This window comes from Ursus arctos, unplaced genomic scaffold (genome assembly GCF_023065955.2).
Source record: "Ursus arctos isolate Adak ecotype North America unplaced genomic scaffold, UrsArc2.0 scaffold_29, whole genome shotgun sequence".
Lineage (NCBI taxonomy): Eukaryota > Metazoa > Chordata > Mammalia > Carnivora > Ursidae > Ursus > Ursus arctos.
This window is the reverse complement of record NW_026622974.1, coordinates 14926172-14944793: the sequence shown is the minus strand read 5'-3', so window position 1 is coordinate 14944793 and position 18622 is coordinate 14926172.

Below are 18622 nucleotides of genomic sequence, written 5' to 3'. Positions count from 1 at the left end.
TTCTTTCAAACATTTAAGAAATAAATCATGCTGACCCTCTAAAAACTCTTTCAGTAACAAAGAGGAAGGAACACTTCCCAACAACTTTTACCACACCAGTATTACCCTGACAACAAAATCAGGCAAAGACATTACAAGAAAAAACATTACATGAAACACTGAATTTGTTTTCCCTTTAGACTGTAGACAAGACATAGAGATGCAAACTCTCCTCATTTTGATCCAAAATTTTGTTAGAGGACCTTACCGGTACAGTAAGGCAAGAAAAAGAAATGAAACACATATAACTTGAAAAGACAGAGCTGAAAACTGTCTTTGTCCAAAGAGGACATGACTATGTACATAGAAAATCCTAAATAATCTTTTTAAAAGCTACTATAATTAACATAAGTTTTAAAACGTCACACAATCCAAGGAAAATGTGCAACATCATATACATACTAGTAGTAGCAGTTAAAAATTGAACTTAAAATTACTATCACAAAATCTTTACATTCATAAAAATTTAGGAAAATTTTAATAAGATCGATGCAATTATTATCCACTGAAAGCAGTAGAACACTGCTGAGAAAAATTAAGAAGACCTAAGTGAATGATCGTGGGTCAGAAGCTTCAAACTGTTAAGATGTTAAGTCGTCTTTTTTTTTTTTTAAGATTTTATTTATTTATTCGACAGAGAGAGAGACAGCCAGCAAGAGAGGGAACACAAGCAGGGGGAGTGGGAGAGGCAGAAGCAGGCTCACAGCAGAGGAGCCTGATGTGGGGCTTGATCCCAGGACCCTGGGATCACGCCCTGAGCGGAAGGCAGACGCTTAATGATTGAGCCACCCAGGCACCCCAAAATGTTAAGTCTTCTCTGTAGATTCAATCAATGTAAGTGCATTCAAATGCTAGCAGTTTTTCCCCCCGATGGATAAGCCAATTATAAAATGCAGATAGAAATGGAAGGGGACTAGAAGAGCCAAAGCACTTTTAAAAAAGAATCAATTTGGAAGACTTGAACTACTTGATTTCAAGATTTATTACAATGCTACCATAATCAAGACAGTATAAATTAGCATAGGAATAGACCTAAGAAACCAATGAAAAGAACCAAGTTCAGAAATGCACCCACACACATATGGTCAATTAATTTTCAACAAAGATGCAAAGGCAATTCTATGTTAAATTAGAGTCTTCAACAAATGATTCTGGAATACTGAATTTCCAAATGAAAAATATGAAACCACAACACTTACCTCACACCATAGGCCAAAATTACACCAAGTGGATTATAAACATATATGTTGTAACTGAAAAAATTAGATTTTTGTAAGAAAACAAAATCTTTGCAACTTCATTGTAGGCAGAAACTTATAAAAGGAAAAATTTACTTAGCATACAACTCAGGAATTTCACTTCTTGATTTTTACTCAAAAGATATGAGAAGCAAAGACCTGAACATAAATGTTTATAAAAGCTTTATTCATAATAGCCAAAAACTAGACTAGATTTTTAAAATGTAGCCTACCGGGGGTGCCTGGGTGGCTCAGTGGTTAAGCGTCTGCCTTCGACCCAGAGTGTGGTCCTGGCGTTATGGGATCAAACCCCACATCAGGCTCTTCCGCTATGAGCCTGCTTCTTCCTCTCCCACTCCCCCTGCTTGTGTTCCCTCTCTCGCTGGCTGCCTCTATCTCTGTCAAGTAAATAAATAAAATCTTTTTTTAAAAAAATGTAGCCTACCTATGCAATGGAATATATTCACCAGTATCAAAGAATAAATTTCTGATGGACAACACGGATGAACACAATAACATAATGCTGAGTAAAAGCAGTCAGACACAAAACAGTACGATTCTGTGTTATTCCATTTGCATGAAACTCCAGAAAAGATAAATCTAATTAAGAGTAATGGAAAGTAAACCAGTATTTACCTGGGGGAAAGAATGGGTCCTGAAGGTTGGGGATTGATTAGCAAAGAAAAAAAGGAAATTTTGTTGATGGGAATGTCCTATATCTTGATTGTGGTGGTTATATAGGTATATATATTTGTGGAAAAAAACATAAAATGTGTTCGTTTTAATGCATGTACCTATATGTCAGTAAATTTTAATGAAGAACAAAACATCGTTAGGAATAGCTAAACACATAAAACACATAGCTGACAAAATCAATACAATGGAGGACAGGAGCCAAAACAGTATAAAAGAGAAGATATCTGACACATAATTGGCACTCTTTCTGAAAAATAAATCAGAAATAAGAGAAAAATTTAAGGACGTAATGGAACAATGTTTTTCTGAATTAAAGCAGAATCTGCATATGCAGACTGATATTACATTATGTACCAAGAAAATCCAATATAGACTAATGACTGAGACATGTTTTGAATTAGTACTGACCTATGGGGATAAAATAATTTAATAATAATAATAGTAATAATAATAATGGTTTACATGTGTGTAGTGAATTGAACAGTGATCCCCCAAAAGATATGAGCAAATCCTTACCTTGATATCTGTGAATGTGACCTTATTTGGAAATAGGCCTTTGGAGATCTAATTAAGTTAAGGATAATGTAATGAAATTATTCTGGATTTAGGGTGGGTGTTGGGGAAGATCATTGAAAAGATATGACAGCCAGTTGACCTGTGAGCTGGACCCAGGCACGCAGGGGCTCCTCCCCCACTCTCCTGTCCACAGAATGTGGTTCCTCTTGCCTTTCCTCCTCCCAGAGGCTGCTCCAAGGAGACAAGGATGTGGTGTTGACAACACCCACACAGTATACATGACTGAACCCAGGTAAGGCCTCTTTATCAACTTTAAAGATTTGACAGGTGGGTACGAGGATTCATTCATTTGCAGTCATCCTGGATCTTATATGTAAGTTTCCTTTGCTTCTTAAAACTGCCATCTACCAACCTCGAGTGGCCTCTTCCTTCCATCTCTCCCTGCCCACTGAGTATAGAGGATGGTTTCACACCCTATACCCAGGAAGCTCCTGGGAGGATTCTAAGCCAGTAATTGGTGACTCAGCCAGGAAACTATAAAATTTGGCCTTGAGAAAGAGGCATTCACAGGGAAAATCCCAAATTGGCCATTGCCCTTTATGTGGGGAGAGGTGGCCCCTATGTGAGAAATTGTGGACCATCTTGGGAATATGAGGACAGCTGAAAACGCCAGCCAGTCTAGTGCATGTGGAGGACCTGCCTTGGAGAGGCATGGTGCTGCAGAGGGCTGGCCTCTACAATGGGCCTTTCACTTTGGACACAGATGCCCAACTAGAGGCTGAAGTTGAAATTAGAACATTAGAAGAGCTGAGGCTACAGAAGGTGTGTAGAAAAGAAATACCGAGGAAGGAATTTTATGTGCCATCAAGCTAAGATTGTAATGGATTTTTGTGAGTTAAAAAGATTTTTAATATCAAGCACACAGAGGTGCACAATTAGAATTTGGTATTCTCTCTGTTAAAAGGACAAAGTTTTCTTAGATTATTGATCTGCTCTTATAAGAACTGCAAACAAAGGCTTTTCTTTACCTTTAATGTAATCTGCCTATGAAACAAAGATTCTGTGTTTTTATTAGATCTTTGATCACTTAAGAAACTGAGTCTTTGCTATTAAAAGAGCCAAGTGTTTCACAACTGTGACTTTTCATATATGTTAAATTTCATGGGAAGCATTGTCAAATAAGAAGTGATGCTAAACTTTCTTTAGAGTATATTTGTATGAAATTCCCAAACCTGATATGCCCCGGTATCATGGTGTCAGTCATCCTTTGAAAATGTATGTCAAGGAAATAACCAAGCTCTCTTGTCAATTGCAGTAATGAAGTCTCATCAGATCCTTAACTATGGCCATTTTTAACTCTTCTGTCATTTGCAGACAGTTACTGTTTTACTCTGACGCTTAGGCAAAAAGTTCCTACAAAAGTGCTTCATCTTCAAGGAGCTTCATGGAAAAGACTGACAAGTATAGGTTTCTGATCGTGAAGATCAATTTGTCTTCATGTGGGAGGAATACTAATAAACCTTTCAAGTACTTCCCCAAGGCTAGCCCCCACAATATGTCATGAAGTAGTAGCCTGAGACCTGCCCTTCTCCTCCTTTCTTCGCATCCGCAAAAGAGGCCCACTGCATTGATGATATAATGTTAACATGCGAAGATTTGCCTCTGCTGCAGGACACCCTGCAGGCTTTACGGGAACATCAGCAAGGTAGAGGATGGGCAGTGAACCCACAGAAATTCAAGGCCCAGGCATTGCTGCAAAGCTATGGGAGCTGTCTGCTTAGGTAAGACTCATGTTGCCTCAAACACTGTAATTGATAAGGTGCAAGCCTATCCAGCCTCTGAGACTGTGAAGGAAGTGCAAGCCTTTGTAGGGATTTGGGGGTTTTGGATGACTTTTAATGCCCACCTGGCTCAGTGCCCCCATCCCTTATACTGCCTGGTGAACAAAGGGCATGTGTGGTACTGTGAATCAGAGCCGCAAGCCATCCCTGGGAGGGCAAAAATACTAGCGACGTAGATTAAAGCTTTGGGCATTTCCTAAGTAGGGCGAGCATTGGAGTTAGATGTGTTATGACTTTGGAAGGGGTGAGTCAGGCACTGTGGCAGAGTCAACAAAAGGGGAGAGTACCCCTAGGATTTTGGCCCTAGCTCTGGGAGGGAGCAGAAACTTGATATACTTCCAAAGAGCAAGATCTCCTAACGGTATATACAGCAGCCTTTCAGGTAAGACGTCTCGCAGAGCAGCCAGTGCACAGCCAGGGGGCTGAGCTCAGACTAGTCTGGCCGATGGTTACTCGGGAGCCCTGGCCATTAACCCTTTGACTTACAGTGGAGCTATTCTGAAGGTATTCACCGTACGTCTCAGACAGTGGGAAGCTGAGGGGTGAATGATGATGAGTAAGCCCTTGTGAGGACAGGATGTATGTGGAGAGAAAGACATTTGAGCTTGTCTGCAAGAGCCCGAGGCAATCCTGTTTTTCAGGTATCAGCTCATAAGACACTGACATGCCCTGACAATCAGGCAGCTGATGCCTTAGCTTGGGTACAAGTCCTAGGAGACCCACCAATAGATACAGAGGATGGGCGCCTAGAAACTGGCCACTGGAGCGCCTGGGTGGCTTGGTCAGGTGGGCTTCTGCCTTCCGCTCAAGTCACAACCCCAGAGGTCCTGAGACTGAGTCCCACACTGGGCTCCCTGCTTAGCGGGGCGTCTGCTTCTCCCTCTCCCTCCCGCTCCCCCTGCTTGTGCTCTCTCTCTCTCTGTCATATGAATAAAGAAAATCTTAAAAAAAAAAAAAAAGAGTGGCCACCGCTGTGCCCAAGTAGGATGGCACATTGCCAAGGAATCATGGTTACCCTTAGCATACAGTGAGGCAGGTAACGCAGGAATAGCACGTCCTATTTGTTCTCAACAATGCCCAAGGCCAGGCAAGAAGAACCTGGGCCGGCCACCGGAGTTCCCAACCAGTGAGGGATTGAAAACCTCATTACGTTGGCCCCCTCCCTTTGAGTGAAGCTTCTAAAAATCCCTTGTTTTGTATGGACATTACACCTGGCTTAACCCAAGCTTTGCCCTGTCATCATGCAAACCAGGCCGCCGCCCTCAGGGGTTTAGAGAAGCTAAATACCATGACAGATACCCTTGTTGAATAGACAGTGACCAGAGGTCACATCTCAAAGGTCACAATGTGCAAGCCTGGGCAAAAGAACATGGCATGGAATCTACGTCTCATCTCCCCTACAATCTGTAAGCGGCAGGGTTGGTAGAAAGGAAAAATGGCGTATTAAAGCAGCAAATTAAAGTAGTAACAGATAAAACCACCTTGGTTAGGTGGACTAAAGTACTGTCCCAGGCGTTAATACATTTGAATGATCAACTAGTAGGGCCTGTTGTCCCATATGCTAGAATGGCACCTATGCCATTATTCAGAAAGAATGCTGTGTATTTGTACCCGATGCATCTCCTAATGTATCATCTTTATTAAATCACATGCAGACAAAAATTAATGTCCTGAGTGATCCAACCCCCAGCTTAGAGGACTTAATAAATCAGTGGTTTGGATCATAAGGGTCTTAGTGGAAAAGTGGCCCCTGGTTTTGAGAATCGCTGTCTTAATCTGTGTTTTCTCGTACATGTCCTGACTGCTGCTGGGGCATCTACCTCCAGCGCAGCCAGGTGGCCACCAAAGGAGCCACCTCCATGGCAGTGACACCCCTTGCTGCCCTCTCGGGGCCCCTTGCATAAGAGGGGTGTGCTTGAGATTGTAAGAGCTGATCACGGCGGGGGAGGGCAGGAAGAGGAGTGCTGGGGAAGCTGATCAAAAAGACATGACTGCCAGTTGAACTGTGAGCTGGACCCATGCACTCAGAGGCTCCTCGCCACCAACCCCACCCCCAGAAGCTCCTGTGTCCTTGAAATGTGAGTTCCTCTCACCTTTCTTGCTCTCAGAGACTGCCCCAAGGACACAGCCGTGAGAGAGTAATGTGGTGTTGAGAATACCTGCATGGTATACTTGACCGAATCCAGCTAAGGCCTCTCTGTGTATAAACTTTGAAGATTTGGCAGGCGGGTGCAGGGATCCATTCAGTTTGCTGCCTCCCTAGGCAAGGCTGATGTGTAAACACCCTTTGCTTATTAAAACTGCCACCTACCAACGTGGAGTGGCCTGCCTCTTTTCTTCCCTATCTTCCTGCCTCCTGAGTACAGGCAGATGACACCTAGGAACTCCGAGAGGGTTGTGAACCAACAGTAGGCCCTAAATTCAGTGACTGCTGCCCTCAAAGAGAAAAGAGAGGGAGATGTGATCAACACAGGGCAACAGGGTAGGAGGCCATGTAAAGAGAGGAGCAGAGATTGGAAATGTTCAGCTATGAGCCACGGAACTCCAACAGTCGCCAACAGCGACTATAGAAGAGGAAAGAAAAGTAGATGAGAAAAAAGAAGCTGAAGCATGTGAAGAAAGAGGAGGAGGAGGGAAAAAAGCAGAGGAAGAAAGAGATGGTAGGCATAAGGTCAGTAACAGAGTGAGGGAGGTAGAAAAGGTTTATGTTAATAAACCAAGAAAACGTGTGTGCTTTAAATTTACAAGAACAGTCACGAGGAGAACGCATTTGTAAAAGGGATGCAAAACAATGGGAGCGAATATTTGCACACCATGTATCTGACAGGAGGTTAATTTTCAGAATACGTAAGAAACTCCCATAACTCAAGAGCAAAAACAAAAACCACAAAGACAAAAACCATGATTTTAAAAGGGTTGTATAGACATATCTCCAAAGAAGATGTATCTCCAAAGAAGACGTAGAAACAGCCAAATGACACATGAAAAGATGCTCATTATTGCTAATGATCAGGGAAAGGCAAATCAAACCCATAATGAGAAATCACCTCATACCTGTTAGGAAGTCTAGTAAAATAAATAAATAAAAGTCTAGGGGGAGGGGTGGAGGAAAGGGAACACCTGCACACTGTTAGTGGGAATGTTTAATGATTCAGCTACTAAGAAAAGCTCCTCAAAAAATTAAAAATAAAATCACCATATAACCCAGCGGTACCATTTCCAGATATATGGCCAAAGATCTGAAAGCAGGATCTTAAAGAGACATCTTCATTCTGATGTTCCCTGAGGCATCATTCATAGTAGCTAAGATATGGGAACAACTCCATGTCCACCAACAGATGGATGGATAAAGAAAATGCGGTATGCACATGCAATGGAGTATTATCCAGCCTGGAAAAAAAGGACATTTTGCAATATGTGATAGCATGGGTGAACCTGGAAGATAGGAAAAGTGAACGAAGCCCATCACAGAAGGACAAACACTACATGACTCCTTTTGATGAGGCATCCCACATAGGCAAACACATGGAAATAGACAATAAGATGATGGTTACCAGCGGGCAGGGGAAGGGGCATATAGGGAGTTTTTACATGGGATAACCTTAGTTACATATGATGAGAAAGTTCCAGAGATGACTGCACAATATAGTGCCTAGTTCACAATAAGATACTGTATACTCTAAAATTTATGAAGACAGTAGATCTCGTTGTCTAAGAAAAACTCCACGCTTCTACTTTACTCACATTCACAACACTTCTGATACCAGATGTCTGGGTTTTCTGCAGCAAGCAATCCTCTGACGCCAGCCAGATGTCCTATGGTTCAATTTAATTCCGACACCAGTTAGTGCAGACCCCCCAGGTTAAGCAAATTAATGTCCCTTAAGACGGTCCTCCCTCTTCAAAAACCTCATCACATTCCAGTTTGTCATCTGTGCTTCTGCCCAACCAGCTATAAGTCAAGGAGGTCCCTAGGACCCCCTTCTTAGGTTTGATCATTTGCTGAAACAGCTTACAGGACCCAGAGAAGCACTGACTTATGTTTATTGATTTATTATATAATAAGATATAGATGACCGACTAGAAGATGAGATACATTTGGCAAGGTCTGGAAGGGTCCCTAGCACAGAAGCTTCTGTCTCGATGGAGGTGGAACTCACCACTTTCCCAGCACACGGATGTATTTACCAATCCAAAGCTTTCTGAATCCCATACTTTCGGGATACTTATGGAGCCTTTGTTAAGTAAGCACAACTGACTATCAACTCAATCTACGGCCCCTCACCATTTCCCAGTGGATAGAGGTGGGGCTGAAAGTTTCAACGTACTAATTTTTGCTTGGCCTTTCTAGTAACGAGCCCCAATCCCATAAGCTATCCAGGAGCCCTCCAAGAGTCACCTCATTAGAACAAAAGATGCTCATATCATCTAAGAAGTACCAAAGGATTTAGGAGCTCTGTGTCAGGAAGGCTCAAAGACCAGATAGAGCAAAAGATGCTCATATCATCTAAGAAGTACCAAAGGATTTAGGAGCTCTGTGTCAGGAAGGCTCAAAGACCAGATAGAACAAAAGATGTTCCCAGTGCTCTTAACACTTGGGGAATTAATTACAAGGGTTTTCAAGCTCTATACCAGGAACCAAGGACAGAGACCAATATAAATATTTTCTTTTATTTCATACTCATGTTAAGTATTCTTTTTTTTTTTTTTAAGAGTTTATTCATCTATTTAACAGAGAGAGAGGTAGCCAGCGAGAGAGGGAACACAAGCAGGGGGTTGGGAGTGGAGGAAGCAGGTTCCCAGCATAGCATGCAACCCGATGTGGGGCTCGATCCCAGGACTCCAGGATCACGCCCTGAGCCAAAGGCAGACACTTAACGACTGAGCCACCCAGGCCCCCCCATGTTAAGTATTCTTACTATAAAAAATGGGGGACACAGAGAAACTTTTGGAGGCAATGGATATACTTACTATCTTGATTCACACAAATGTATACATATATCCAAACTCATCAAAGTGTAAATATTAATTACGTGCAGTGTTTTGTATACCAATTATACCTCAGTAAAGCTGAAGAAAATTAAAAAAAAAAAAAAAGCCTTCCTGGAAAGACTATTAAGTAGATAACAAGGAAATATGCAAAGTGAGAAGTATTACACAAAAGGGAAGCATTATAATTACATTTCATTAGTTTTAGAAACTATGTAATTTACTAAATTCACATGCCGTTTGTATTTGGGGAAAAGATTTTAATTAAAGAGGTGTTTTGCTTTAAATTTTCAAACTAGTATCACTATGCCATTAAAATTCCCTTAGTTTTTTTTTTTTTTTCTCATGTGCCATTTAAATGCAATATAGTATCAGACTCCAGGCATCAACATTTAAATAGGTGTCTAGCTACTACCTAATTTTTTGGTCTCAGAACATTTTGGTACTATTTAAGCTCGTCTTCTTATTTTGCCCATTGGGTTTGGAATAATGATATAAGATGATGCAAATTCCATAATGAGAAATAAAGCCAATGGGCCATAAGAGCCACAAAAGAGTAGCTATAATAAAACTGTTTATTATCACAAATATGTTTAGGCTCTGTCATTTTACTTTCTTTATTCTGCTTTCGATTCCTGTGTTTCTGCAACTTTGTCTGATTCGACCATTACTGGCAGTCCTCAGAGATCCCTTCATTTACTACCTGTGGACCTAGTCTACCCCCACCTACCAAGTAGTGTGAAACTATGATGAGAGCAAATATTCCAAGTTCTAGGATCCTAAAACTCTAATTTGCTAAGTCTCTGTTATATGCTTAGCTGCCTTATTTCTCTTTTGGAAGAAGGTGGTAAATAAGTACCCATATAAAAAACTATAATTATTGGTTGCCTAGTGAATCATTCATACACTCGGTACCTATCTACCGAGCGATAACATGTTCTTGACGGTATTTCAGATAGTCAGACACTTTGGGAGGATAAGGTAAACAACTTTCTGGTTCTCACAGACCTTATAGGCTAGTAGGCGTAATTTTAATGCAGCCTTCTTTCTTTGCCTGTCTTCATTTCCCTAAACTGGCACCTTGTCCTGGAGACCTGCATTAACGCTTTAAACCGAGCGGACCATTTCTGGAAACTTGACAAAAACGTGTTGTGACCATCTATATGCTGAGAACCCCACACATGCATTCCTCCTTAACAGACCCTTGAGAGACAGAGACAAACCTCAGTATTTTATAGGAGGAAAACAGTGCAGGCAACACCTAGGAGCTGCAAAGGCTCCGTCGAGTTCCGTCATTGCCAACAAAGCCCCACTGATCATATCAAGAGAAGACTAAACCTCTGCTCTCCTTAGCTGAGACCTCCTGAGACCTTCCACGGAACCTCTGCTAGAAGTCAAGTATTCTACTGATGTACTTGGCCAGAGAAGCCTTTCCTAACATGATAGCACGGGGTACACAGGAAAGCTAGCTTTGGGGTACGATAGAAAGAGTAGTGTGATGGCGGATCTTGCATACCAGCTGGAGATTCCCAGCTCAACTTTCTTGGGTGGAGTTTTCCATGTGGGTTGTGTGGCTCAGGAAATGTGCAACATGACGCTCAGAGAAGGACGTTGGGATAGTTTCATGCAGAATTATTATAATTTTTTAAAATTTTTGCCTTTATTTCTTAGAGCAGTTTTAGGTTCACGGCAAAACTGAGTGGAAGCTACAGAGGTTTCGCCCATGTCCCTGTTCCCACACATATATATCTTCCCCATTAATCACACCCCCCAGATTAGTACATTCGTTACAACTGACGAGCCTGTACTGACACATCATTAAAACCCAAAGTCCATAGTTTGTTGTATGGTTCACTTCTGATGGTGTACGTTCTATGGGTCTGGACGAACGTACAGTGATGTGTTCCACCAGCACAGCGTCCAACAAATGGTTTCACTGCCTTAAAAATTCTCATTGCTCTGCCTGTTTACTTTTCCCTTCCCAACACCTTGCAACCACTTACCTTTTTACTGCATCTCCGTAATTTATGCCTTTTCCTAAATGCCTTGTAGTTGGAATCATATAGTTTGTAGCCTTTTCTGACAGGCTTCTTTTGCTTAGGATACACATTTTAGTGTCCCCTGTGTCTTTTCTAAGTTTTTCTAAGCTCTTTTCTTTTCTTTTCTGGTTTATTTATTTGAGAGCCAGAGTACTTGCAGGAGGGAGGGGCAGAGGGAGAGGGAGAGAATCCTCAAGCAGACTCCCTGCTGAGTGCAGAGCCTGATGTGGGGCTCAGTCTCACAACCCTGAGATCATGACCTGAGCCAAAATCAGGAGTTGGGTGCTTAACTGCCTGTACCACCCCGGCCGCCCTAAGTTCATTTCTTTCTAGCACTCAATAACCTTCCATTGTCTGGGTGTACCACAGTTTATTCATCCATTCACCTATCTGAAGGACATTGTGATTGTTTCCAAGTTTTGGCCATTATGAATAAAGCCTCTATAGACATCCACGTGCAGGGTTGTTCAACTTCTTTGGGTAAAAACCAAGAAGCATGAATGCTGGACCATATCATAAGGGTATGTTTACTTTTGTAAGGAATAGCCAATACATCTTTCCAAGTGGCTGTACCATTTCGTATTTCCAACAGGAAGGAATGAGGATTCCTGTCGCTGCACATCCTCAGCAGCATTTTGGGTCATCACGTTCCGGATTTTGGCCATTTTATTTTATCTTATTTTTTTTTTATGATTTTTTATTATATTATGTTAGTCACCATATAGCACATCCCCGGTTTCCGATGTAAGGCTCGATGATTCATTAGTTGTGTATAACACCCAGTGCACCATGCGGATTTTGGTCATTTTAATAGGCGCACAGTGATAGCACATTGTTGCTCTAATTTGCATTTCTCTGTGTGACAGTATTTCTTCGTATGCTTGTCATCAACAGATCTTCTCTGGTGAGGTGTCTGTGAAGGTCTTTGGCCCATTTTTCAATTGGGTTGTTTTCTTATTGCTGACTTTTGAGATTTCTTTGTATATTTTGGATAACAGTTCTTTTTAAGAAGTATCTTTTGCAAATATTTTCTCCCAGTCTGTGGCTTGTCTTTTCCCTCTTGACAGTGTCTTTTACAAAGAAGAAATGTTTCATTTTAGTGAAGCCCAGTTTCTTTTTCTCTCAAGGATCATGCCTTTGTGTGAATATCTAAAAAGTCATTACCATACCCAGAGTCATCTATGTTTTCTGATCTATTATCTTCGAGGAGTTGTAGAATTTTGTATTTTATATTTATATCTATAATCAATTTTGGGTTAATTATTGTAAAGGGTATAAAATCTGTATCTAGATTCATTATTTTCTTTCTTTCTTTTCTTTTGTGTGTGGGTGTCCAGTCGTTCTGATGACATTTGTTGAGAAGACTATTTTTGCTCCATTGTATGGCTTTGCTCCTATGTCAAAAGTCAGTTGACTATATTTATGTGGGTCAATTTCTGGATTCTCTATTCTGGTGAATCAATGTATTTGCCTGTTCTTTCACCAGTACTACATTGCCTTGATCACTGGAACTTTACAGTAAGTCTTCAAGTTGGCTAGGGTCAGCCCCCAAATTTGTTTTTTTTTTTTTTAAGTTTGTTTGTTTGTTTATTATTTGAAAGAGAGAGCAGAGTGAGCCAGAGAGAACATGAGTTTGGGGGGAGGGGGGAGCAGAGGGAGAGGGAGAAGCAAATACCCTGCTGAGCAGGGAGCCTGACCCGGGGCTCGATCCTAGGACCCTAGGATCATGGCCTGAGCCTAAGGCAGACGTTTAACTGACTGAGCCACCCAGGCACACCTCCCAAATTTGTTTTGCCCTTTCAATATTGTATTGGCTATTCTTGGTCTTTTGTCTGCATATAAACTCTAGAATCAGTTTGTCAATATTCACAGAACAATTCACTGGGAATTTGATTGGTATTGCATTGAATCTGTAAGTTGGAAAGAATCTATATCTTGATAATAATAAGTTTTTCTAGCCATGAATATAAAACATTTTAGTTCATTGATTTCTTTCATGAGTTTTATATTTTTTCTCATATAGATCTTGTACATACTTTATTGGATTTATACCTAAAAATTTCATTTTCGGGTGTGTTAATATAAATGATATTGTATTTTTAATTTCAAATGCCACTTGTTCATTGTTGGAATACATAAAAGCAAATGATTTTTATATATTAATTTCGTATCTTGCAATCTTGCTATGATTGCTTGCTAGTTCCCAGAGTTTTTGTTTGCTTGGCAGTGGTGGTTATTGTTTTCTGATTCTTTCAGGTTTTGTTTTATTTACATATACTGATGTCATCAGGAACTTAAGAGTGGTGACTTCTAAGCTCCTTACATGCTAAAGCAGAAACCAGAAGTCCATAATTTTTTTCAATCTTAATGGAGGAGAAATAAAATAATTAGCCTAGTTGATTTACTTAAACCCTTGGATTTAGTAAGGAGGGCACGTATTGCATGGTGCACTGGGTGTTATACGCAACTACTGAATCATCGAACTTTACATCGGAAACCAGGGATGTACTGTATGGTGACTAACATAATATAATAAAAAAACATTAAAAGGAAAAAAATAGATAAGGATTGTACATTTGACATATGTTAAAAAAAAAAGAGCAATGGATTTTTAAACACAAACAATTTTTCAAGGTACTGGAAAAATATCCTAAGGGACTGAGGATAGTGGTAGAGAGAACTCACATATGACAAAGCCAGTTCCTGATAAATATGAAATGTATGTAAGTCAAGCACTGTAATGAAATTTTTTTTAGTATCTTATGTTTAAGTAATCTCTACACCCAGTATGGGGCTTGAACTTACAACCCTGAGATTAGAGTCACATGCTCTACTCACTGAGCCAGCCAGGCACACCTGTAATGAAATCTTTCTGTCTCATCCACTGTGAGGAGGAACAACCCCTCTGAATAGCCACCCTCAACTTCTACCCTTCTGCTACCCTCCTCTCCCTAAGACCCAGCTGTCACATACAAAGTCATCTCCCCGCTAAGCTTCCCCTGCTCTTGCCAAAATGCTTGCTAACCACCCTGTGATTTCCTTTTTGCTTCTCAGACGGTAACATGGTCTATAATAGTGCGGTTATTATTATCCCAGCATTTAAGTACAAGGAAACATGAGGTGTTGAGAGATGAGGGACAAGGATTTGGGAAGATAATGAATAAAGGTACATATGAGGCTACATATGCGTACATCATGTCATGTGCATTATATCTGCTGGCACATGATTAAAGAAATAAGCTCTGGGGCACCTGGGTGACTCAGTCGTTAAGCATCTGCCTTCGGCCCAGGGTGTGATCCCAGGGTCCTGGGATCAAACCCCGCACTGGGCTCCCTGTTCCACTGGGAGCCTGCTTATCCCTCTCCCACTCCCCCTGCTTGTGTTCCCTCTCTCGCTGGCCAGCCGTCTCTCTATCAAATAAATAAATGAAATCTTAAAAAAAAAAAAAAAAGCAGCAGCAGCAGCTCTGCTGTGATCTGTTATGTTGTAGGACATGCTTCTTTCCAATGCTGACTTTGACTATTTTTATTACAATATTACCTAAATATGAAATACGCATAATCTGCTTATATGTCCTACATAATAGAAAACCAAAGAATTGAAAGTAATCAATTAAATTCAAAGTCAGTGTGAAAGTAACTTCCATGTCAATCAAGTTGTGCGTGGGTAGAACCACCTGCAATACAAAAATCATAAATATGACATCCAAACCTTCAGCAGCTTCTGGTTACCCTATGTATTTAAATGAGTCACTATTAGAATTTTTAAAAAATTATATTCTTTTAAAAGTTTTAAAAAGTCTAGTCTTCTTCCCCACACTGAAGACTACTTGGGTTGGCGGTTTGACTCCGTACCCCGAATTTTCTGTAATTCCTTCCCTCTTTCCTGCTCCAGATCACTGTTGCCAGTTCTTTTGCTTTCTCTCTTTTTAGGTTTTCTTAGCTATCTTTTCAAAGTCCTTAAGTAACAAAATCACCTGCAGGAAGCCCAGAAGAAGGTCACCAACAGTGTCCTAAAATCTGAACATTTTCCTCCCCATATTATACATTTTTGTTATTAGTACTACACAGTTTGTCTGAATTTTAAAGGTAATGACACTTGTAAAACGCTCAAGACCCCACATTTACGTTTTCGCGTCCAGACTTCTGGGATTCTGGTAGAGTGATATACCGCAGATTCATTTTCCCCTTAGAGAATACGATACTGCTCTCATTATCATCCCTCTGGCATGACATGCAATAAACCACCTGATATTTATAGCAATGACCTTTTTTTTTCTACATACAAAACCACCTTTAACTGAGAATTTTGATCCTTGTTCTATGGAACATTGGGTTCTCAGTGGCATTTCTAAATTGGGGAATTGGACTGTTAAACCTTTCTCTATTACCCGTGTTCAATGTCACCTTTCAGACTGCTTTTCAGCATGAAAGATTTCTGCCACCTGTCTTCCTGCCTCTGCCAAGTCTAGAATATTAGGTGTTGCTTTTTGTCCCTCTTCCTTGTCTGACCGCTGAAATTTTTCACGGACTGACCTGCAGTATTCAGCCAGAGGCCATGCTAGCAACCTCCTCAAATGTAGTTGGACTGAACATTACAAGTACAAATGTAACTAAAGAGCCAGTGAGTAATTTTAAGCTCCAGTCAAATTAAATGACTATGCATTTGTCTTTGATGAATGGCTCTGACCTTGGATACAATCACTGCCCAAACTACCTCCAGGAACAGTCAACTAAACTTCCCCCCCCCCACACACCTCCTTACAGGTGCTGAAAGGGTTTGATTTTTTTTTTTTTCCCAAGTTGAAGTCTAGATGTCCTTTCCACATCAGGGCCCTCTATTTCACTTTGGACACAACTTGTGTTGGTTCTTTGCAAAGCTACAGCTCTCTATGATTTAAAATTTTACCCCGCAGATAGCTTATAAGTTTCACTCAGATTTAGTCTCCCCATCTCTGTTTCCCCCCTGACAACATATTTTCCGTGACTGTCACTCAACAGCAGTTCCTTACATTGGGCATCAGTGTTTATATATAACGTCACTTCCATTTTCTCCTCTCGGATGAGTCCACCCTAGTTATGCCCACAGCTGCTGTTTGTCGTCAGTCCTCCTCCCCTCAAGAGCAGCACAGTGAATCCAACGGCCAACGAGCCCACCTGAGATGCCAGCGAACAGACTGACAGCTCCGGGACCTCATTATCTGACACTTAGTCCAGCCATTTGACGCTAAGCATGGCAGGCAAGAACATTGGCAGAACACACTGGGGAGGTGAATACAATGTCCTATATCCATATGGTAGACTGAGCAGAAGCGCTGCTCTGTGACTCTAAAATAGAAAAGTCTCAGAGAGAAATTTATTTCAGGAAAACTTTCCTAAACTGCAAATATATTTCGCCTTAAACACTGAACTTTTCTACATGACCAGTGGATAACGACTCCTTCTGAGCCAGATGCTGAAAGGAACGTGGGAGGATTTGAAGACAAGTGTCATGTGAGGAAATCACTAAATAAAAATGTGCTAGAAAACTAATGAATTTCCTCACGTTCACAATAGGACAAAGCAGACAGACTTAGTAGATATTAAGAGCTCTGATTACTACTCAGCTGATTTCCTGAAAATTTTAAATATTTACAATAAAAAGCATGAGAGCAGTGAGCACGTTGCAAGCGGTTAGCATACAGCTAGTAGCAGTTGCTATATGTGCAAAAGGAGGCCTTTTTCTGCACATGTGAAAATCATCAGCAAAGAATAAAATGCATATTTCTGCATTTCTCTGTTGGGTTTAGAAAAACTTGAACAATAAGGGTAAAAGAAGTAGGAAAAGAAGAAAAGATCTGTTCTCCTCTCCAAAGAGATATACAGAGGGAAGGACTCATTTCAGAGAGATATAAAATAAAACAATGGCTTGAAAACATAGCAACTAAGTGCTCTTCTAGCTAGTGATCAATGGGCAAAAGGAAGCACGCTGAAGAGGATGCTATCCGTGCACTGTGCAGTGACTAGAGAGAGAATATTCCTGAAGAGATCTGTATGAAAAATTTGGGAGTCATCCCAAATTTGGACCAAACAGGATCAAAATGGATCAAACCTTGTTAGGGCTTAGAAGAGGCAAGGTAATAATGTAAAATAATTTCCTATTGCTTTTGGCGGGGGGGGGGGGGGAGTCTAAATACTGAATTCTGTATCTTACGTATAGTATTAACCAATAAATATTTGTTAAATCTGGGACAGAGAAAAGAAATAGAGAGATACTAAGAAATTGTCTCCTCCAAGAATACATAACCATTCTGCGAAATTACTGGCATTTTATGTAGGTGCTGGACCCCACCTCCCAAGTTTCTGGGAACAGAGAAGTAATGGAATAGAAAATAAATACAAATGTAAGCTGTTTTGCTAACTGTTTTATAACCGCAGCAAATTAGTACGTAAGACTACAATAACAGTTCAAAGATTGAGATGTTCCCTCAAGCAGGGCTGAAGACTTAGTCTCTGGTATTTGGAACCTAGGCTGGAATCCTTGTTTTTGGATGGATCACTGGGTATATGGCACAGTCCATGCTTTTAACTAGATTTGAACAGGAGACTGGCCACTTGGCCCAGGAGGAGGTAGATACAGTGTTTGGTTTCATGTGTCACATAACTACCAAAATGTCTTCCCAGGATGCAGTGCCAAGTGGGGTTGTACTTCTCGTCAACTTCCTTCTTAATAAGGAAGGAAAGAAAGAGAAGGAAGAAGGGAGGGAAGAAATGGGAGCGGAGAGAGAGAGAGAGAGAGAAAGAGCACAGCCACACGAGAGTGCTATTAGCACATATCAATTATCTTTAGCATTTGGGGTATTAGGAGATGAACGCCAGAAGACCAATCAGATTGTGATTGTTTCTCTCACAAATTTGTGCTATGCTTTAGATATCCCATTTGGCCCAGATCTTCTGAGAATACCTATCAGGCCTAGAGCGGGCTCAATTGTGCAGGGATACCCCAGGGTAGGTGAGGATTACCTAGAAGAATTCTGGACTGTAACAAACCAAACCATGTCCACTCATCTTCCCGCCTGCTCCAGCTAACGATGGTCTTGATTTCCTTTTCCTAACCTAAGTCTATGGAAAATAAACTAAAGTTTATTTAGAATATTTATTTTCTTATCTTTGGACACATTTCCAGCTGAAAATTAATGTAAGTTATGCTAATTACCTATTTCAGTAGTGAGACAATGTCCTAATGACTAATTGAAAATCAATTATTTTATGTTAGTGAAGAATC